A 24,835-nucleotide genomic window follows, 5' to 3' on the forward strand; every position below is an offset into this window, starting at 1 on the left:
TAAAATCTTGTTGAAATAAGTGCATTTGTCCTTGATTTGAGCAGGTAAATAAGATGATTTGCCAATGGAATAAGATTTTTGCACTCAAAATAGGAACAACTTATCTCCATCATCTTATTTCAAGTGCAGTATATCTAATTGTCGTATTTTAGGGGTCAAAATACTCATTCAATTGGCAGATCATCTTATTTACCTGCTCAAATCTAGGACAAATGCACTTATTTCAAGGATTTTTTACTTATTTTTAGTTCTGTTTTTGCAGTGAGATTCTGGGCAAGCTTAGATTTTAGCAACAAACTGTTTGTTTCAGTGTCTGTATGGTCCCAAATCAGTACCATTCAGGGAAAAATCTGAATGTTGATGATGACAACCACATATCAGAGGCCTGTTTTGTATGTCACGTATTTCTGGGAGGTGAAATTGGGTCGAGCCACAAATTCAACAACCATATCCTTGACTTGATAAAATCCCTACAGACTTGGGAGTTAATGCCGGTAACATCCTACAGCTGGACTTTATCTAGTTGACCCGAACATACTTGCTGTCTTACAACACAAATAAAGTGTTTTACAATAGATGAAGAAGATCAAAATGAAGGTGATTTTCTATGCCGGTCCATCTTTGTCAGCTGGCATCAAGTGATCTTGACTCTGATTAGTGATGTGGAAACATTTGCCAGAGTGACTGACTTACTATTTACTGTTTAATAAACTCTTTGACACTGGATTATGTCTGTGTGTGTCTATTGTTACACACCATTCATAACAATAGCCAGTGTGCTGTTCAGAAAGGTAAACATGTCCAATTGACATCCAGTTGGACATAGTCCAAGTCAATCCAATCCAGTAAAATCCATATTAATCCGATCAAATTTCCCTTTGGGATTAAAAAAGTTTTTTTTTAATTGAACTGAATTGTATTGTAATCTAAGTCAGTCAGTGCATATATAGTCAAATACACTTCCTGTTGAAGAGGAACAGCCCTCCAGCCGGATCAGATGATGGAGGAGCTGCTGTCTGCTTGGACACACTGGAGAAATGAACAAAAAGAGGCTTCCATGAGCCCTATGGCCAAAAAACTTGGAGCACCACAATGCCTATGCAAATAAGAAAATCCAGCTGAAGTGGGAAAAAACCATCAAAAGAAATATTATTGTAATATCGCTAATGTATCATAGGAAACCGGATTTGATGTTTTAATCTCTTCCTTGGATGCTTTCCAGCACACCTGGTAGGGCTCAAACAAACACACAAACACGATCCTCAAAGACTTACAGAAACAAATTGGCAGCAGGGATCACCAAACAGTTGTGCAAAGCTCGGCTCAGTCACTTCCTTCAGATACAACTTTCTGCGGTTACCGCTTTCTCTCCGCTTCTGAATGGAAGAAAGAAAAAGGGAGGATCGCCGTCGGAACAGAGACAGAGAAAATACGGTCCAGGTAGGAACTGGGAGATTTGAGCGCAGATAAAAGGCGGTCGAAAATCAAAGGTCTTGGTGAAAGACAAAGATAATGAGGCGGAGAATACATAAGGGGATAAAAAGAAAAAGAAAAGATGTATCTACCCCCCCCTCCCCCTGTTTGTTGACACGGTGTCAGCTGTGACTATCGGGTTAAAAACACACCGGAGATTTGTTTGCTCTGTGAGTAAACTGGCCGGCGTTACGCCCTGATTTCTCACAGACACACACGAAATCGCTCGCGTTGAGAAAAACAACGTGCGAGAGGCAGGTTGGCTCTTGTAGCAGGGAAACAGTTTGCAGAGCAGACAGAGGGAGAGGCATTAAGTTGATCTAAGGCGTGGCGCGCATTCACTTACCTGGTCAGGTAGGCAGGGTCGGAGGGAGAGAAGCTGCCGCTTTTAGGAAATCCTTCTATTATTATTTCTATCCAGCAGGTGCGCTTTGCATCCCTTTAAAATACGGCTTGGTTTGTGTTTCTATTTGCTGAGCAGTAAAATACATAAAGGTTTAGAAATGATTAATGGAAACACGACATTTTTGTTCTTGCTTGAGGAAAAAATTGTTTTGTGAAGAAATTAATATTGACCACTAGGGATAAAAACCTCTGACATATTTAAGCTTACTGCCCAGATTTTGCCTCAAAAATCCATAGACACTATATGCATAGACGCCTCATTACGTGCTGGAGCGCATCCTACGGCGCCGCCATATTGGATGGGTCTCTCCTGCTCGAGGCTGGCATAGGAGCCGACAGTGATAAAGACAGAGGGAGCAACTTTACCCGTATTTTCTGCAGCTTATGGTTGCATTAAGTGGCTCTAACTACTGAAAGCAGATCACACATTGTAGATCACCATTTTGGGCCGAGATTGGCTCTGAAGATTGAGCATTATTTTATGTTTATTAATGTGTTATCGCCGTATTTTACCTTGGAGTTATAGGGTACCAGCACATTAAGGACGCTGTGCAAAACAATTGTTTTTCAAGGGTCTTAAGCTCTAGCCTGAGTTGCAAGCAGGTTAGTGTAAGACACTGGAATGACCTGGAAATTATATATAAAAATAAACACTTTTCCAGGCCTTTAAAAAATCGTGTGTATGATTGTGTGCATGCGCAGCACACAAAAACATGAAGAAATTATTGTTGGTGTGTAGAGGCTCAGGATTGTACATGTGAGAAATTTAAATTTAAATGAACAATTCAAGTTGTTTCTATAAAATGTTTTAATGCACTGTACTTCTTACTTTTACCTGAATCGTGTTATTACTCAAGTATTCTTGAATACAATATCTGGCTACTCTACCTACTGCAAATAACTTCATGAATAAAGAACAGACTAGTTTTAACCAAAAATGCACCAGAGAGACAGAAACCCAGAGTTCATGATAAAGTGAGAGTTCTTATTTGTATACAAGCTTTGTTGTTTTAATATTATTTTCTATCTGCTGAGCTCATTGAGCCATTTGGAGGTCAGATGAACGTACAGTAAACAGTAGATATTGTCACTGGAAGTTCTAACATACTGCATATACATTAACTGCTGTAAGCATTGCTTTAAAGTGTAATGTTGAAAAAAAAAGATTTATAAAATAGTTTCTGCCTGAATTGGTTGTTCTGTTATTATGTTATTCTTTGTATATTTTTTTCTTTTTTGTCTTTAAAATACCAGATTGCATATTTTTTTTACATTACATATATTACATAATCAGCTGATATGATTAGTTACTTACTACTTGAGTTGCCTTCTTACTGAATATATATATATATATATATATATATATATATATATATATATTCTTTACAAATTAAGTAAGTTGATTTCACTGACCAAATACACTGCTTAAGAAGCTTAATAGCCTTTAGTGTCAGACGAGACCCGTCCAAAAAGTCCAAAATCAGTCCCTTTGCAAACAATATTAGTTACTGTGGTGTACCATAAATTAATTCCTCAATGCTTCCTCATGCCTGCAGTAAATTCTGTGCAGTAATCTTAAGCCTTCATTTACAGAGCCGTGCAATCAGACATCCTCTGAGAAATTAGGGTGTGAAAATCGGCATTACCGATAATGCCGATTACAGACTACTAACTTCTCAGGGCGATAGCCCTCACATCTTTTAGAAAGAAGCTGCTTTTGAGTCTATTTGTTTTTGATTTCATGTCTTTGAAGCGTTTACCTGATGGAGGTGGGTCAAACAGTGCATTGCCCAGGTGGGTGCGATCAGTGGCAATGTGTCTGTGTGAGTTGCAAGGGTCGCTTACCCCCAAATCAACTTATTTTTTTGCTAACAAACTGATAACATGTGATTGTTATAGCTGTCTACATATCCTAGTCATTATGTTTGACAAATTACAACATATTTGCTGAAATTCTGCCTTTGTGCGAGTCCGTCTTGTATGTCTCAGTAGCAAGTAGGGGTTTGAAGTAGCACAGACCATCTATGCTGATACTGACAAAATGTATCAAAACAAACCCATTAAAATCATTCCGTTGCTCCGCAGTAAATTTTAATAATTTAAATGGCACAGCGTAGAACAGCAGCTACACCAACAACGGCTGAACCCGCCAACCTCCAAGCCCACAGCAACCACACTAAACAATGGATTCTGCCACCAATTAGCAGCCAACAGACTGCTGAAAAGAGACTGGTTTTAATTTTAGTCCTTCAAATTCTTCTCATTCTTTCATTCTTTATTACAACTTTGTTAGACTTAGCAATACTGGCCTTTTTTATAGTTTATACTACATAATGACAGCTGAGATGTGCTCTGTCACCGCCCTGATACGAACAAATGATTATTGAGGACGGTGAACTTCTGCACAAAGCCGTATTTATAAGCAGAGACTAGAAATACTAGTTAGAATTAACACTTTGTCAATCTGCTGAACCATTAGCAGAGCACCCTGATCGATGCAACGCTTATTTCCACCAATCCAACCTTGTTTCACTTTTAAATGTGAAGGTACACATATTTACAAGAAAAATATTTTTATTTAGATTTTTTTTTTTGTACTAAAATTTCTTTATTGAGAGCAAAAGGGAAGCAAAGTCAAATTGCTTGTTGTATGAATGAGCTTGCCGATTAAAGCTGATTCTGGTGCACAAAACACAGTCGTGAGTCACTCTAACACAACAATGCAGCATAAATGGCAGAATTCTGACGAGGTCGTCCATGTTGTTGTAATTTTAAAGAATCTGGTCTAAAATCTGTGCCAGAACGTATCTGTTCTTTCTGTTGAAAACCTTGTAAATTATTTATTTAGATAAATTCTAAATGTTTTAGCGGAAAATAAACTCCTGGCTCACCTCTCACATTTTCAAAAGGGCTGGTCGGAAATGGATGACATCCGGTAAAACGCTGCGACAAAATACAAAAAAGAGGATGTGTACGCTGGATGATAGGCGGTTGAATTTATTTTTAGGACGTGAATATGTCAGGGATTTCTGTTTCATGTTGGTAATTAGATTAGCTAGTTCAACACATGCAGACTTTTTTATGTTTGTGAGAGGCTGTTTAACATCCTTTAACCCGCTAATAAGCTTTACACATATCATTAATAGCATTTGAGAGGCATTAAAACACTGATGTGTTGGTGTCGCCACGCATGAGACAGAGCTGTCATCGGTTTAATGCAGAACTCGTCCGTCTGACATTAGCATTGAACCCTTTTTCACAATCCTGGTAATCCCTTCCCATGACATGTAACCTGCCTTTACAAACAAAAAGGCAGACACAAACACACGTCTGTTATTAGAGAGGTGAAGTGTCGTTCAGGCGACTTTATCAACAACCTGTGAAAATGACTGTAAAAATGACTATTAGATGTTAATACTGATTAAAAATGTACAGTACATTTATTATAGTACCTGTTTTGCTAAGTTATTAGTACTTTTTATAAATGCAAGACTAAAATTCAAGTGTTAAGGTATATGAAAGTTTTAAAGAATGACTGACTATTTAATTAGTTTGACCACCATTGTGAAAATGTATTATAGTCTCTAATTTGAAGGGAGATTTTTTTTCTAGCTTAAAAAAAAGTAAACCCTCATTTACAAATCACTACACAGACCTACTTCCACAGCCATTGCTTATTCAGCAGAGATGAATCCAGAGTGAGAACGGTATGTTTAGCAAGATACACGGCATGATTCAAACCTTCTTTAAGCACCTTTTGCAACAATAACTTGACGGTTGTTTGGGTTTACCAGTGTTCTACGTTGTTGTGAGGACATTTCTAGAGATGCACCCATCCAGTTTTTGTCCAGTCTGATAACTGGGTTAAGAATATTGGTCGATATTAATGTTGAATGAATAAACTGTGTATCTTGTCATGTGAGTGAAGTTACCGGGCTTTAAATAAATGTACTGTGATGGAAAACCTAGTTTTGCTGTCTTATTTACCGCATATTTTTGTCATATTGCTAAGCAGAGTCCATGTAGTTTGATATGTAGATTGAGTTTTTTGTCAGTTCTCCAAGTATCAAAATCATTTGACTAGTAATGCAAATAAATTAAGTAAATAAGTAAGTCTTTCTCAGACACAAAAGGAAACCACCGTACAACCATAATCACATATACAGTAACATAGTGTTAAAACCAGTATTAAAAAGCACAAGAATATCCTGACATAAAAGTCTGAAGACTATTTATAATCCCCTTCTTAATGTTTCAGAGAAGAGCAGCGTTGTTGTATAGGTGGAAAAGGTTAGGACAATTCCAAGGGCCCCTTACTGACAGCCCCCCATGCCCCCCATCCTTTAAAAATATAGTTATATCAGGTTTTGGGATGATTTAAATTCTTTGTCATAAATTTTTCAATAAAATGTTATTCATATAGCACCAATTCACGATACATGTCATCTCAAGGCTCTTTACAAAGTCAGATTTAATCAAATCATACAGATTGGTCAAAAAAATTCCTATCTAAGGAAATGGGGCCCATAATTCCTGGCAGCACGTCTGGAGAAAATATTCTAATCACCCGGTAAGACTATTACTGACTGCCGCTGCAGTGCATTCTTCCAGCGTGCAATTGTTGTAAGAAGACAACACTTTCATTTGAACTAAATTTTAAACTAGCAGAAGAAGACTGTCATGGTTTTCAGGTGACGAGCCCACATGCAGATACGATCGGGAGGCAAAGCACAGTTTTAAGATGTTTATTTTAAGAAACAGGCAGATCTAGGGACGGGACTACGGGTGAGTCGGCTGGGTCAGAACGTCAAGGCTGGCGAGTCTGTAAGAAAGAGGAAGTCAGAAACTCTGAAAGTTGAACCAGGGGAATTGCTAGAAGTGCGCTGCTTACCATTTAGCCGGGCGGACCTAACCGGGAAGAAGTAGCGTCGGGAATACTCTATGATTCTACTCAGCTGGAGTTAGGCGGCTGGTGGCTGAGGGCGGCTGATGTAACTGGCGAGGAATCCTGAGCGAACCTCGTCGGCAACGGTTGACAGATGGATTGACCAGAGTGAATGCAGAACCAGCAGGAACCGGGAGAGGGGAACTCAGGCCTCGCTGGGTAACATCCAGGAAGTATGAGGGGAGCGCCAGAGCAAAATCTGAGCAGGCGGTTCTGCTGGTCTGTTTCTTCGGAACGAGACGTCAAGACGGGTGAGTGCATCCAAGCACAAAAATCTGAGGCAAACAGAGATCCAAAAATTAGTCAAAAAACGAAGAGCAAAAAACTCACAAGCTGGTGTCCGAGCGTAGGGACAGAGGCCACGTCGTACCACGACTGGTTAAGGCTCTGGCGTCTTCCATCTGTCAGCGCTCTGCTTAAGAAGCCAGAGGAAGCCGCCTGCAACGAGCTGCAGGTGTGGGCCACGCCTCCTCAGCCAACCAGACACACCTGTGGAATAGAGTTAGAGTAGAGCAGCACAGAGAATCCTGACACTACCCCCCCCTCAACGGCCGCCTCCTGGCGGCCCAGACGAAGAGGTGCTGGGCTGAGTAGCCCAAAAATCTGAAATCAAGTCCTTATTCAAGATAGTAGCTGCGGAAACCCACGAGCGCTCCTCAGAGCTACAACCCTCCCAGTCGACGAGGTATTGGTGACCCCTACCTCGCCGACGGGCATCCACAACCCTGAGAACCCGAGGGTTCTGACTGTCCTGGGAGGGTGGAGGGGGTCCGGAAGGAGGGCACAAGTTGCTGTCCAAAACGGGCTTGATCTGGGACACATGAAAAGTAGGGTGTACTCGGGAGTGAGGGGGCAAACGTAAACGGACAGTGCTCGGGTTAATCACTGTCTCTATCTCATAGGGACCAGTGAACCGGGGAGCAAGCTTTTTAGCGGATGGATTGGACAAAACGTCTCTGGAAGATAACCAAACCTTCTGACCGGGGCGATACTGAGGAGCTGGTCGGCGGTGCTGGTCGGCAAACCTCTTGCTCCGCTCTGCGGTGCGAGTGAGGGCAGTGATGGTTGATCTCCAGATGTCCTGGCAGCGAGCAATGTAGTCGTTTACGGATGTGAAGGGAATCCTGAGTTCCTCTGTGGGTAGAAGTGGAGGCTGATATCCCAAAGCAACCTCAAAAGGTGAACGTCCAGTAGCTGAGGTGATGTGTGAATTAAGGGCATACTCCACCCAGGGCAAAAACTTGTTCCAGTCGGAGGGTGAAGATGACGTAAGGCAGCGGAGAGTAGTCTCTAGTTGCTGGTTCATGCGTTCAGTTTGGCCATTAGTCTGAGGATGATATCCAGAGGTGAGTGTATAACGGGCACCCAGAGCAGAGCAAAAGTGCCGCCAGACCTGGGAGATAAACTGAGGACCCCGGTCAGAGAGGATATCAACAGGGATGCCGTGAAGTCTGAACACATGTCTGATAAGAAGCTGAGCTGTCTGGAGTGCGTTGGGTAATTTGCGGATGGGAATAAGATGACAGGACTTAGAAAACCGATCAACTACCGTCAAGATAGTTGACATACCTTGAAACAAGGGGAGACCGGTAACGAAATCAATCGCTATGTGGGACCATGGACGTCTGGGGATGGGAAGAGGATTTAACAAACCGGAAGGTGGCTGCGTAGAAGACTTATTCTGGGCGCAAACGGGGCAGGCGAGAACATATTCTCGAACATCCTTAGTCCATGAAGGCCACCAGAACCGCCGGGAGACCTGGGACTGGGTTCTAAAAATGCCCGGATGGGCGGAAAACTTCGTGTCATGACTCCAACGTAGAACCTCAGGACGAACAGACTGGGGAACGTACTTAAGCCCAGGTGGCCCTGTACCTGGGTCCGGGTCTAAGAGTTGGGCCTGTCTGATTCTGTCCTCCAGATCCCAATGCAGCGCTCCAACCGTACAGGTGGGAGGAAGAATCGGTTCCGGCTCCCTCTCTTGTTCAGAAGATGTAAACAGACGGGACAGTGCATCAGGCTTGACATTTCTGGAGCCGGGTCTGTAGGTGATGGTGAGGTAGAATCGAGAGAAAAACAAAGACCAACGGGCCTGTCTAGAGTTGAGTCGACGGGCTGACTGCAGATAGGAGAGGTTCTTGTGATCTGTCCATATTATGATGGGCTGCTCGGATCCCTCTAACCAGTGCCGCCACTCCTCCAACGCTAGTTTAATAGCTAGTAGCTCACGATCACCTACATCATAGTTCTGCTCTGCTGGTGATAAACGACGGGAGAAGAACGCACAAGGGTGCAACTTACAGTCTACCTCCGACTGTTGGGACAAAACCGCTCCCACCCCGGTATTAGAGGCATCGATCTCTAAGATAAACTGTTTGGCTGGGTCGGGGTGAACTAGTATGGGAGCCTGGGAAAAACGGGCCTTAAGTTTACTGAAAGCCTCCTCGGCCTCTGGACTCCAGACATAAGGTACTTTGGGGGAAGTGAGAGCATGTAAAGGAGATGCTACCTGACTATAGTTCCTGATAAAGCGCCGATAGAAGTTAGCGAAACCAAGAAAGCGTTGGAGCTGTTTGCGCGACTCAGGAACAGGCCATTCCACCACTGCCCTTATCTTTTCCGGATCAGACTTCACCTGTCCGCCCTCTAAAATCAGACCAAGAAAGGAAACAGAAGACTGGTGAAAATCACACTTCTCGGCCTTAACAAATAAGCGATTCTCTAATAATCGCTGGAGAACAAGACGGACGTGTTGTTTATGTTGTTCTAGGTCACGAGAGTAAATCAGGATATCGTCAAGATAGACGAAAACAAAAACATTCAGAAAATCCCGAAGGACATCGTTCACTAATGCTTGAAAAACTGCCGGGGCATTGCACAAACCAAAAGGCATGACTAAGTATTCAAAGTGACCTAGCGGGGTCTTAAAGGCCGTCTTCCACTCATCCCCCTGTCTCACCCGAACCAAATGATAAGCGTTGCGCAGATCAAGTTTAGTGAAGATCTTAGCATTCTGGACTGGTTCGAGGGCTGAGGATAATAGAGGGAGCGGGTACTTGTTCTTAACGGTTATTTGGTTAAGCCCTCGATAATCGATACAGGGTCGAAGGGTTCCATCCTTCTTACCAACGAAAAAAAAAACCGGCGCCCAATGGGGAGGATGAAGGACGGATTAACCCCGTAGCTAGAGATTCCCCTATATACTTCTCGAGCGCTTGACGTTCTGACCTGGAGATGTTGTAGAGCCGACTCACCGGTAGTGGAGCCCCAGGCAAAAGGTCAATAGCGCAATCGTAAGGGCGATGTGGGGGAAGTGAACAAGCCTGAGTCTTACTGAATACTCTCTGAAGATCGTGGTATTCCTCAGGAACTAGCGATAGGTCAATAACGTCCCCAGATTCTGTCTCAGGGGAAGGGGTAACAGATACAGGGCGAGCGGACTGTAAGCAACGAGAATGACAAGCTGGAGACCAAGATTCTAATCGGGACTCGGCCCAGTTAAACTGCGGGCTGTGGACACTTAACCAGGCTAAACCCAAAACAACGGGTGAACGCTTTACAGGGAACACGAAAAACGAAAGTTGTTCCCGGTGGTTACCCGAAACTATCACTACTAGAGGTCGAGTGCGATGGGTGATTAAGGTTAAACTCTGCCCATCCAAGGACGACACCCGGAGAGGCTCGGGTAAAGGTTCGACCGGCACACGAAGCTGATCCACTACGGTTTGGTCAATTAGGTTGAAGTCCGAACCGGAATCAACTAGAGCCGAGACATCGAAAGTATCCTGATCAAACATTAACGTCACTGGTAAATGTAAGCGAGAAAGAGATGGCGCCTTAGTAACTACTCGGGGGCTAGAACTATTAACGTCCACCGTTCTCCCCGTTACGAACGGTGGACTGGATCTTTTGGCCGAACCGGACAATCCTTAAGGAAATGACCTTCCCCTCCACAGTATAGACATAAGTTGCCCGCGAAGCGCTGTTGACGCTCCTTATTGGTTAAACCAACCTGGCCCAACTGCATGGGTTCGGGAGGTGATGGAGCGGACCGCGGTTCCCTATGGGTGAGCGTGGAAGAGGTGGATGATCGCATGACTTGATTCGGTCTAACTCGGCTCCGACTACGTAGCCGGGTATCCAACCGGATGGCTAGCGCCACAAAATCCTCAAAATCCCCGGGTTCCTCCACCCGGGCTAATTCATCCTTAAGGGACTCATCAAGAGCCTGAAAAAATACTGCCTTTAACGGTCTTGGTTGCCAATCCGCCGCTGCGGCAACCGTACGAAACTCCACTGAGAAGTCAGATACGCGTCGACCGCGCTGTCTTAACGAAAGGAGATGACGAGACTGGTGAGCCGAATCTAACTCGGGCGAAAAAATAGTCTTAAACTCGGTAACGAATTCCTGAAAAGTAACCCCGAATGACTGACAATCAGGGAATCGAGCCTCAGCCCAACTAAGTGCCTTACCTGTTAGGAGTCGTAATACATAAGATATCTTAACCTCATCTGAGGCGAAAGTCTGGGGGGATCGGTTAAACACCAGTTTACACTGAAAAAGGAAACCTCCGCAACTCCCATGGTCACCAGAGAATTTCTCCGGACTAGGTGACGCGCCCTCAAGTGGCGGAGCCCAAAGCTGATTATCAGTGCTCGGAGCGACGGGAGGCGGGGTGCTAATGTTTTGAGTGACAGGCGACGTCATCGCGGAAGTAACTGTGTCCATGAGCTGGCTACACTGAGCGGCTAATCTATGAAGCTGCTCCTGTGTTGAATTTACGGCTAAACCTAGCGACTGCATCTGCTCTTGCTGTGCGGCTAACTGCCGCCCGAACGTATCCGCTGGACTTTGGTGGCCAGAGCCTTCTTCTGTCAAGGTTTTCAGGTGACGAGCCCACATGCAGATACGATCGGGAGGCAAAGCACAGTTTTAAGATGTTTATTTTAAGAAACAGGCAGATCTAGGGACGGGACTACGGGTGAGTCGGCTGGGTCAGAACGTCAAGGCTGGCGAGTCTGTAAGAAAGAGGAAGTCAGAAACTCTGAAAGTTGAACCAGGGGAATTGCTAGAAGTGCGCTGCTTACCATTTAGCCGGGCGGACCTAACCGGGAAGAAGTAGCGTCGGGAATACTCTATGATTCTACTCAGCTGGAGTTAGGCGGCTGGTGGCTGAGGGCGGCTGATGTAACTGGCGAGGAATCCTGAGCGAACCTCGTCGGCAACGGTTGACAGATGGATTGACCAGAGTGAATGCAGAACCAGCAGGAACCGGGAGAGGGGAACTCAGGCCTCGCTGGGTAACATCCAGGAAGTATGAGGGGAGCGCCAGAGCAAAATCTGAGCAGGCGGTTCTGCTGGTCTGTTTCTTCGGAACGAGACGTCAAGACGGGTGAGTGCATCCAAGCACAAAAATCTGAGGCAAACAGAGATCCAAAAATTAGTCAAAAAACGAAGAGCAAAAACTCACAAGCTGGTGTCCGAGCGTAGGGACAGAGGCCACGTCGTACCACGACTGGTTAAGGCTCTGGCGTCTTCCATCTGTCAGCGCTCTGCTTAAGAAGCCAGAGGAAGCCGCCTGCAACGAGCTGCAGGTGTGGGCCACGCCTCCTCAGCCAACCAGACACACCTGTGGAATAGAGTTAGAGTAGAGCAGCACAGAGAATCCTGACAAAGACGACTTTAATAAAAACATCATGATGTCACACTCTGCTCCCTGTGCTGCTCTGGTAATTATCCCCTGATTTCCTGCACCTGTGATTCCTCTAACAGGTGGCGCTGCTACACCTGTGTGCAGTGTCTGAAATTAACTTCCTGATTCACCGGCCGATACCTGGCCGGTAGATGTAAAAATTAACCGGTCAGGTATATTTTTTACCGGTCAAAATATGAATCCTCACCAGACCTCAATTTTTATAAAAATCAAGAGTGATGTTATTTTTCGGGGGCGTGGTTGGCAGCGTGGCTGACTGGACCCTGGAAGAGAAATCTGTTTCCTGACTTTGATAAAAAAATAAATATTGTAGTTGATTATAAAAGACACAATATGAATTATCTCATTCACATCCAAGCAATAAAAAACACTACAGATTATCATTAGTCTATCCATGTAGGTGAATGAGGCGGAGTTTCATTAAGCCTATACATCCCAACATTTTCCCTCAGCTGCAACAGTTAAAGCACGCAGGGGTTCACGCTGCGTCTTTACGCATGATCCAGCTGCTGGATTTTACCATGGTGCGCTGGGCGCGAGGAATAAACAGTGGGGATGCATAAATAAAGACTCTAAAGGGCTCCTTTAGGGAGGAGATAAGAAATAATTGGTCTGAGCTGCAGCCCCCGATGTTACAAGTTCCTTAAAATGACCCTTTAGTAATGACTCTAAATTACATGTAACGTAATTTTGCGCACCTGAATTCAAGCGCAAGGCACCATGCCCACCGAAGCACCGCTGGTTCTATGTCGTTAAAAACCAAAGAGCATGAAATATAGTTACTGACTGTCCTATTGACTTTAATTGGGACATTTTGGTACGAGTGGAAGGACATTAAATCCATTGATTCACGTTTTGAAGGCTGGCCGTTGATAAAAGCACCTGGAGGGGGGGGGGGGCGCCGCAATAAGAGCGGCGAAGCACAAAACCGCAGCGCACGTAGTTAAAAAAAAATGCTGAATAAATAAGAACGAAACTTATAAACAGGCTAATTGGCGTTTTAGACTGCATCTGGTTAGCAAATCTGTTGTCTGATCCAGCGTGCAGCCATGACTGGTTTTGAATGTGAAAGGAGTTGAACCAGCACCGCAGAAGGCGGGTCTAGACTGAGCTCTGGATGGACAGAGCTGTGAACGGATCATCCGCAGCCCAGATGGGTTTTGTTATTTTTATGTTATTTTTATTTTATTTGGTACAAACATTTACTTGTCATGTGGCAGCTAGCCCTCTGAAATTCACTCGCCAAACGGGAAATTTACTCGCATTTGGCAACTGGCGAGTGTTAATTTCGGACCCTGCCTGTGTGTTGCCTATACATCCCTGTCTCCTCCAGTGAGCAGGCGCCAGATTCTCAAAAACCGAAGTGTGAGTAGATCTGGACTGCCTTCCTGTGAGTGACTCTGATTGATTGTTTGGACTCCTGCCTGTTTGTCCTCGCCCTTGTCAGACTCTCCTGTTGGTTCTCAGTTTCCGGACATCGACCTGTGTCTGTGTCATGACTCCTTCTCTCTGCCCTGAGGAGATCTGTGTCCTCACCCATCAGTGCCGACACGGAACAGCCCCTGTCTTCCTCAGTGATCTCCTCAACCCGCACACGGTCCCACGAAACCTCCGCTGCTCCACCTCCACCTACTGCCTGCACCGACCTAGGACTAAACTCTCCACAATGGGAGACAGGGCCTTCCAGGCAGTCACCCCATGTATATGGAATGCCCTCCCAGAGACCCTGAGGGCCCCACAAACTGTGGAGGTGTTCAGAAAGCACCAAAAGACATTCCTATTTCAAACGGCCTTTTAATCCTTACAAATTAAATTTAGCTTTTATGGTGTTTTATTGTGTTTTTGTTTTTATTATACTTTGGGAACTGTTTTTAACCCTTGCTATTGTAGCACTTTGAGATTTTATTTGAAATGTAAAGTGCATTATAAATAAAATGTATTATTATTATTATTATTATTATTATTATTATTATTATTATTATTATTATTATTATTATTATTATTATCATGTTGGTGGCTTTATATACAGTGCTCACAGCCACTAACCTGTCTCTCCTCCTTGCAGAGGTTCCAGATGTTTCCCATAACGGCTACACCTGTTTCTCTAATAAATCTCTTAAAAGTCTCTCTTTCAGGTCCAAATTCTGGTTCATTACAGATTCTTGCCGTCATAGTTTTAGGATCATCAAACATGCAGTATCTCTATAGATTTCAGGGACATTTTCTGTGAAATAAATAATTATTCAGCTTAATCTAACGTTAGGAGGAAAACCTTTTGCTAAAGTTTTGGTAGAAGTATTTAAACGTGCAAAAAGCCTGACTTCCCAGAGTTTATGATGTTACACAAAAGGAAATTTATTCCTGAATGAACACCTGATTTTACTGTAAATAAGATGATCAGAAAATCGACGGTCAGATTAGTTTGGGTACACCTATAGATCTGATAGTAAAACTGTTTTAAAAAGGTTGTGATACCTCAAAAACAGACATAGGTTTTCATATTTCCACCAAAGGGATTCACTTAAGTTTTGATCATCATACAAATCTGTTTGTCCAGCTTTACTGAAACCTCACCTGAAAAATATGACTTATTGTGTGGAAAGCATGTTTTGGTATTCAGAGTGCGCTCCCTGTCTACTTTAGAAATGAACATATGGAAGGGCAGTGTGAACACATGGGAAGAAAAATGGTAGAAGGGGAGGGCCCAGTCTGCTATCTGTCATGTAGAGGGATATATTTATCAGTGCCGCTTTTCAAAAAAAAAAATCTCTTCCTAGGAGCCGCTATTTGGCTCCCGCCAGGCAATTGCGACAGAGAAATACATTAGGCCTGGTTTGGTTTGTTTTGGTTGTTTGGAGATGCTACAATTATGAGATACAGGGGGGCTTGAACACGGTCAGTTTGTTGTTTTTATTTTTTTTATTTTTCACATAGCAAACCTAACGTTATCTCCTGTGCTTTTGCTTTCTTTATGCTTGTTTTGTTTTCCTCTCCCTGATCTTCATCTTGCACTTCAACCCTTATTTAAGGGATATTGTATGACTCAGGAGAGCCGCTGCACAGGAAGGATAGCGAAGAAGGAAGACAATGGAACATACCACTCCTCGATTATTACCCAGGACTGTGTGTTTATGCCCCGTTAAAACTACTAAAGTCTAAAAATAATATCAGATAATGTGCACACAACGTTTTTAGACCTTTACACCCTCCTGCTGTCACTGTTGCATTAGATTTTGAAATACAGAGAAGTCTATTGTTACTTACACTGAATAATTGACTCATTACCAATAGTGATGGGAAAGTATTGTATTGTTTGTCACCGTCGTTATCATGATCGAATCCAATTAATGAGAGTAATAGCAGGATTGTTACTTTTACTACTGTAAGTTCTCCACAGTTGGTCCCATGGGAGAGCCAAGAAGAATCAACAAATATAAAAAAATTCGGAAAGAAAATATATTTAAATGCAGTTACTTGTGGCTGTTTGGTGATTAAGAAAGTAGAACATCACCCCAGTTCTAAAGTCCTTACATAGGCTCCCTGTATCTTAGCGGATAACTTTGAAATACTTCTGTTAGTCTATAAAATCACTGATTTATAGAGTTGTTGTCAGTGTATCAGCCCTCCAGACCAGATGTCTTCAACCCTGGTTCTCCGGTCACACTATCCTGCATGTTTTGAGGCTTTTTCCTGCCTCCACACACCTGACTTGAATATGTGGATGATTAACAGGCCTCTGCAGCCCTTGATGGCTGCTAAGGAGGTCTTGCAGATAATTGATTTGGGTGCGGTGGAGCGGGGACAGGACAGTGGGTCCTGAAGAACAGGGTTGAGCGCTCTAGACTCCTCGGGTCTTCTGGCTCCATCCTACTCTGCACACCCAGAACCAGACATGGAGAAGCAGCAGTCCGTTTTTATGCTCCACTTATCTGGAACTGCTAAAATGATGAGTTCCTTTAAATTAAGAACCTATTTGTTTAGAGTTGTCTTTGACTGTTAAAGCAGTCTGTAGTCAAACTTATCCTTTATCTTGACCTGGTGCTACTATTCAACTTGGATGTACTTTCCTATGTATGCCATGGTTAAATTTTCCATGACGACCCGGGAGCAACAAACCGAGGCATTATTACGGTAAAGGGTGCTTATTGACAAAGATAATGGTGATAATAATGCGAGGTAGTGGCTGACTGGGGAGGCTCTGGTCATGGACTGTGCAGGGAGAAAACCGGCAACAACAGGCTAGAAAATGTCAAGCAGACGGATGGATGGCTTGATTGGTGCCGCGGGGAGGCTAGTCAGAGGCAGACCGAGGTGTGGTTTGGGACAGGATGATGGTTCCATGATGGAGGATGGACAAGCTCGATGAAACCAGAAGACGGCGGAGGTCCAGGTTGTCCAGGCTCGAGGGGTTCTGACTTTCCACGGAATCGGGACGGAAAGAACCAGCAGCAAGTTGGTAATGGCTGATCTGGAGCAGAATCAGCGAACCAGGAAGTGGGTGGAATCGGAATGGATCTAGGAGATATAATGGCAGGATCAGTGAACGGTAAACATGGGAGGACGAGAACATCGAGGAGCTGAGACAGATCAGGTACTGCTCTGACCCCCCCCCAAATACTCGCCCTAATCAGCAGTGGAGGGGAACACCTGCGTCCGCCCGTTATGCCTCGCCGCAGACAGGTAAGAACAACACACACACCACGGCGGGGCCCGACCCACATACCTGACGATGTATGTTTTATTTTCTGTTCATATACAGCCCTTTGAATTGTCTTGTTACCAAAATGTGCCTTACAAATAAACTCGCCTTGTCTTAAAACGTCACACTTTGTTATGTAACTGCTGTCCTAAAGAGGACTATTTCAACATTGGGATGTTTACCGTGAAATGCAGTCACAGCCACACAGCTGCCTAAAAAGTCATCAAAGAAATCATTATTATTACAATGAATAACATCAAATATGACCTTCCATGATAGCCAATAACATTAAAAGTAAAATACTTTTTTTTTTCAAAATAGGGTATAACAGCAGTTTGCAACCACTTTAATTTCAAGAGATTTTACAAGACAAAAAGATCCAAATTATATCCAGAAATATATGATCCTCATAATACAGGGATATGGTAAGGTTTAAATTTAATTACAATCATTCAAATATGGTCCTATATTACAGTTAAGTTTGGTTTATGTAAGTTGATAAATAAAAACATTTCAATCTGAAAAACTCAGACGGAGAGAAAAGACAATTAGAAGAAATTATTGATACAATATTTTAAGACTTTGGCGCTCAGACCTGAGCAGGAAACATTCACGCTGAATTATACTTCAATATGTATAAGCAGGTGTATGAGAACAGGGATGTTCAGGCCTGAAACTAGTGGTGGAGTGGAAATAGATGAAGTTGGTTTAGTCCTTAAACGCTGGTTTGCGAGATGATCTGCTTGAGCTGAATTGGTGGGATCTAGTAGACTGCATAAGGTGGTACCATTACTTCACTCAGGGACCCGGAGGATAGATGTCCAACTTGGATAAACACAGGTTTGCATGACTGGTCAAGATGAGCAAGCATGAAGCGACTGTGGAGAGGAAAAACTCCCCTTTGGGAAGTAAGCTCTGGCAGAACCAGAGGTTGGTTGAATCAAGTCATCAGAGTCCAAATCAGACATTGCGCAGCCACTGCTTGTTTGCAGGGTAGAAGGCTGAGACGTGGATTTGAAGTTGAACCCAGGATGCTGATTGGCTTCGTGGAGGAGCAGTTCAAAGCTGATTGGCTTGCGTCGGAGGCGGATGAGTCTCTGATTGGATGGAATTGGCAATAGAGTTTCTTTAATTGAATTTCCCTTTAAGCTTCATTTCTACTGAGCCAAACATATGGAGTCAAAAATTGCTTCGCAGCAATCTTTTCTCTGACCAAGCATGTGGCGACAGTGGAAAGGAAGAACTCAAACTAAGATCATCGTGTAAAAATGCAGTGTAATAATAATAGAAACTGACAGAATAAAGAACAAATCAAGGCAGGACAACAGTTCAAATGATCCATTTTATCCCAAGTAGTTCTATTCAAAGATGCACTCCTTTGTTCCAGTATTGTGAATTTTGTAAATCTTTCCACACTTTGTTCCAGTGTGGAAAGATTTATAAAAAGAAATGTTAATGAAATTCTATAAAATTCCTAATTTATCATGGCAGAAATCTGTGTTGTTCTTGGCTTGAGCTATTTAGCTCGTTTACAGTCAAGTCTTGTTCTTCTTCGGTCTTCTTATCCAAAGTGATAACATTAAGGGAGCTTGTTCCTGCTAGTAAGACACTAACTGCTTGTAGTCTCTCCACAATTTCTCCTTTAATTTGGGAAATCTTGATTCAGATATCTTTATTCCTAAAACCAATCAGTCATTTATGATGGCAAAAATCTTTCAAGTCTTTCAATGACAATATTTCCATCATCCTGCAGAACTAAGTTGAAAATAAAACACAAGAAGAACATTAACATTGATGGCTATTTTAATATCTATATAAAATCCAAATTAAAATGTTTCTATTTAGGCATCAGGTTTATTTTAATAGAAATCTGAAGCAGAGGGATAATACAGAATGGTCTGCGGACTGAAGTCAGGCTGTAGTTTTTCTAATCCTCTCTCCCTGTGGAGCAGGCAGATGGTTATGACAAATAAAAGGGTGCAACAGGAGTGTCAGAGTGTGTGTATGCGTTTGACAGACAGCATGTTCATGTGAGTCCGTTTCAAAGGCTCTTCTCAAGCCGACCTCTCCTTTAATTCTGCAGCCCAGCGGGACACATTCTCCGACATGCACTTGCACAGAAATAACCCAGAAGAAGCTAATCGGGTGCAGGCAGCATGTCTCCATGTGAACACCGGCGTCTCTCTTCAGGCTGGTGGCAGCTACACGGGCCCAGGGTCTGAACACTGACATGCTGATGTTGTGACCTATAATCAGCAACATCAGACTTGTTGGGTTTTTTTTTTCAGTCAAGACATGAATTTGAGTCACAAGTTTAAAAGTTCAAACATTCACAAATTTCTCGTAGAGAAAGCTAAAACTGAACATGACTCAGCGCTGCGACAGAGCTGATTCAGCACTTCCCAAAGGTCTATTGAGATGTTATGGGAGCCTTTCTACTGTGTTTAAATCCAATTTAGTGCTAGCTATTGCTTTCAGTGAAAGTCATAAAACAAAATAAAAATCAAAATGATAATGAGCGCGTTACCTTCACAGCAGAACAGCAGCACTCTTTGTGTCCATCCTTTTATGTTTGCTGCACTTTGTAGCAGCTGTGGTTGTTTTAAAATGCTTTAGAAATAATTAAAGTTTTATTTTCACTATTTACAACATCTACCCATCTATCATCTATCCACGCAGGGTCACTGGTGCCTATCTCCAACAGTCATTAGGCATAAGGCAGGTATTATTCAACTATGGATGTGTATTTTATCAACACTGGTTTACGTTATATACTGTGGCTTCATGCATGCTCAGTATGAGGGATTGCTGCAAAGCCATCAACAATGCAGACGACTGTCCACTGTGGCTCTACGCTCTTTCAGGAGGAGTGAATGCTGCTTGGAGAGACTTGATGCAACCTGCTGGGTTTCCTTATAGAGGAAACTTTCTGACCAATCTGGAGGATCTGATGGAGTCTGACTTTGGAAAGAGCCTTGAGATGACATGTTTCATGAATTGGCGCTATGTAAATAAAATTGAGGAGATAGGCACCAGCACCCCTCGCGACCCCATGAGGGATAACGCGAGTAAGAAAATGGATGGATGAATAAAATTGAATTGAATTATTTTATAAGAATATCAAATTAGAGACAAACCTTCCAGTTTTTTTGATCATCACAGACTTTGTTAGATTTTGGATCCATTGGGTTTTTTTCTTCATGAGGAGACTCAAGGAACTCCTTTTGAGATTTCTCAGGAGAACGTCTCCCAGGAACAGTAAAGTCAACGTTTCCCATTAATACAAAAGGACACACTGAATTCTCCTGTGTACCCCCCCCCCCCCTCCACACGCACACACACACCAGGGCAGACACAAATACAGGCTCAGGCAGATGTAGGCCCGAGCAAACATACACACAGAGCAGCTGTTTAAACTCTCCATAGAGGCTTCACTTTGCTGAATGATGGCCTTGATGCAAATATGGACAAAAACAAACAAAAAAAAGCATCCACAAAGAGACAGACATACAAGATTAAGGTTCAACATATGGGACATTATTAAAGACAAGTGTGTTTGTAAGCACTATGATTGCCAATGACACAACAGTAATCAAGCATGTAGTCTTTAATATGAATGCAAAAAGTACAAAAAAAGTACATTAAGCTGTATGAAGCTGGTGGGACTGACATGAGAGAGATTGGCATATGTTTTGTTTAAACATTGTTAGAATTATGAGCAAAAAGGACAAATTAGCTAAAACACGTCTTGCATTGATCTATTCCTGCATACAACTTCTAAGTATTTCATAATAAACACCATGGCTTGAACACAAACGAATACAAATTACGTTTTGTTTTGTCTTTACGGGGCGACTGGGTCAAAATGCACCCACATGCACACAACATGCACAATTAAAGAACGCCACAAGCAATCACACTTTTCTATATTAATCGTTTCAAGTAATCTTTGAGCAAAAAATTCATGGGATGATAAAATATTCAAACATTTAGAGAGGAGAATGATTCGATTCATCAAACTTAAGTTAAAGTTAAAAAGACAATTGTTACTCAGTGCACAAGAACACTTATATATACCTGGCAGGTTTTGTCATCTATTAATTTAACTATCAGTTTGAAAAAGGACCAGAAATGCAGATTGGAGCTCAGAAGCAGCATGGTGAATAAAGATTTAATCATGATTTTGATGAAGATTTAATAATGACAATTGGTATTTGATTCAGGTGAGCTTGATCAGGGGGAAATGGAGCAGCTGTGGCAGAATAACTAAACACAGAGAACAAGTTTAAAACTGGTGAATTAAAAAAAGAGCACAATCAGAACTCAAGAATAAGTAAGAAGCTAAACACAAACAAATAAACAGCAAGATAACTTAACCACGCTAAAAAAACACAGTGGGATGAACAAATACAGAAAACCCCAAAAGTAGATAACAACTAAGAAACAATCAGAAAGCAAAAACAGACAAAAAAAAATCCAGAGTTCAAAGAAAAGCATCTTGTAAAAAGATAATAGAAAAAAACATAATAATTTATCTAGTCATTGGTATTTTAATAAAAATCGCCATGCAAAAATTATTTGTACCAACCTAAATAATCAATGCAGTATTCAATACTGGCATCATAGCAATAAAACCACTTAAACAGTTTATGACCTTTTTGCATTTTACCTCTTCTATCTTTTATGATTTGGCTTTAGAAATGACATCCTGGTCTTTGAGGTCTTTTACACACGTAGCCAGGTATTTAAAAAAACTAATATCCTCTGAAATCATTTAATAAAATACTGTACACACAGGATTGTTTTTATAAATGTTGTCGTTCTCACAAACCCATCTAAATTCACCAATGACTATTGTTTTAAACCTTTAGAGGCATAGGGGGCGGGCAACTAGTCAGAGTCCTTCAAAATAAAAGCGATGCTGAGCAGCATTGTGACTGTAGAGGCGATTCTAGACCACATTTATCAAGGATGTTTTTTCATGGAGGCACAGAGCAAAATAAAGAAACAAACAAAAAACAGGGCAATATTTCATCATTTAATATATTAATTGAGCCAAAGAGCCATTTGCAGCTCTTGAAGTGCAGGTTGCAGATCTCAGAGATGAAAACTGTGAGCCCACCTTAATACTAAGTGCGACAGACTTATTATTTAATCATTGCTAAAGCAAAACTCTGAAGGTAAAATGCTTAATTGCAAGGGACCAACCAGCGACAGTTTCAATGCCAGCGCATATTATCACAAGAAATTGATTTAGTATTGTGTTTTAGTACAGGCCAGTAGAACTGGTCTGGCCACTGTTATGGCCCGTGTCTAGAACTGCCCATGTGTCTGTGTAAAACAGCTGACAAGCGCCTTTTCTCCTTTGCACATCGTCATATTGGAGCAGCTGGGCTTGTTAAAACAAAACAAGCAAATAAAAAAATAGAAAGCCTCTGAACTAGCTGTTTATATTGTTCAGTTTATGCTTTTACGTTGAAGTTTCAATATGGAGGTGAAAACAGGAAATGCTGTGCCTGGCAGAGATGACATCAGTTGGAAATAAACACTAGAGATGCTGTAGGTCAGTAAATTTGTCCAGTTTAACATTGATTAGACACATATTCTTTACAATCAATCACAACAACGTCGAAATCAGCTCCTCTTTAACAGCATTATTTTTTTTTACTCCACTGTATGGCCAAGTCTATAACATTTGGCGTCAGCACCGTGAAAACTGTCTTGTCATGCAAACAGGCAGGCACAAAGACGGCGTTCTTAGAAATCCCCGCTTTGGCCTGAGTTTTCAGAATCACCCGTTTTTAGGCCAGTTAAACGCCGTTCATGTGTGGATGAAAAGCATAACCGCATAAAAATGTATCCGTTTACCCAGATACCCAGCTGTGTGTGGACTAGACCTGAGGTTGGAAGGTCTCAATGCCATCACCCTAATGTTTTGCTCACATCACAGATTCTCTATCAGATTCAACTCCTGGATTCTGGTCTTTACAGTATATACAACTACATATAACATTAGAAATAAATTAGGCTAAGCTATCTAAAATGGGATCGGCAGACACTACAGAGAAACATTACATGTTTTGCTGGTATCGCAGTTTTTTGAAATATGTTTAGTTTTTCTCAAACTTTTTTCAATCTGGATTCATCTTTATATTTACTCTGGGCAGATTTAAAGGAGCAATAAGCAAAAATTCATTATTTTAGATAGAACTAAAAATACATTTTGTGAAGAACCAGGTAATTTTTTAGATGGACTATGGTTAACCTCACACACTATCTCTCTGTGTTGTTCTCCTATCTTTCGTTTACACAGCCGGGTCATGAACAGCTGCCACTCAGGGCTAACCCACTCCCTGCCCATAAAATGCATAAAAGGCACAAAATGGCGGAGAGCGCACCCATCGGATCAAAACGTTCTCTTGCTAACGGCATTATAAAGTTATGAGTTACTTACTTCTTCACTATACATGTTCTTCTGAAAGGTGATGCTGCTTTGCTGTGTATTTATCGTTTGCAAATAGACTCACACCAGCTGATGGGTGAGAAGGGGAAATGGGTGCCGAGTGCTGGAGCGAGGTAGAGATGTCGCACATCTTGTTTTGGTCTACAGACAGTGCTCAAGCTCCACCTAGTGGTGAAATATCGCTTTACGATTAAAGTATTCATTTAATTTTGCCACTATACTTCTTCTAACTGGAATTGAAACTGTTCATATTTTTTGGATTGGCTCAGCTGCCGTTTGGAGTTGAGTCTGTTAGAGCATTTGTGGAGGAAGCTGATGATTAGGGTGATGGCAGTGAGACCTTCCAACTCTAAATACTTGAGACAAATGTCCAAAATACCAGGGACTACATGCAAAAGCGGTCAACAATGATTAGAAGCGTTTGATTGATGTAATGCAAATAAAGTTTTCTCCATTGATTATTAAAACAGGGATAAATGAATTAGCATTTTCAAAATGGATAGTATTTTACCGTGGTTTGTTATTTTTTAAAGATAAGTTTCTAATTTCATATTGGAAACAAACCTGCTAGTTGAATTATAGATGATTTTGATTAATCTAGTGTCCATGATCTCTATTGGGAGGATTTGTGCCCTGCAGGCTACTGTAGAAGCAACCTGTTTTAGAAGCCGTCAAATTCAGCCATCTGGATCCCAAATCTTTTCTGATGGCAGCAAGATGCCTTTGAGACATTTATGTGTGCCATAAGTGTTTCATTAGTTTAATCACGCTGCCAACGACAGTTTATTACAGAGCAAGTTGCTCAGGTGGATTTAGGCCACTGATGACAGAGAGAGAGAAAATAGGTTGCTGACAGGTTAAAGATTAGCCTTCTTTATGCTGAAATTACTTCATAGCTTGGATTTTTTTCCCCTTCATTGATAGTAATGATGGAGGTATTAAATGAGGTGTGGACGATAGAGTTAGTCTCGTCATATTGCTGTTATATACACAACTGTCAGCCCTAATTTCCTTACTCCGGTGGCAGTAAGACATACCACACGGGTTGTTTTCTTTGACCTGTGCTCCTCTTCTTATTGCTGTCTGGGCTGCTTTTGAATCTTCCTTTTGTTACCGGGCACATAATTAATAGAAAA

The sequence above is a fragment of the Fundulus heteroclitus genome, chromosome 9 (assembly GCF_011125445.2).
Source record: "Fundulus heteroclitus isolate FHET01 chromosome 9, MU-UCD_Fhet_4.1, whole genome shotgun sequence".
NCBI lineage: Eukaryota > Metazoa > Chordata > Actinopteri > Cyprinodontiformes > Fundulidae > Fundulus > Fundulus heteroclitus.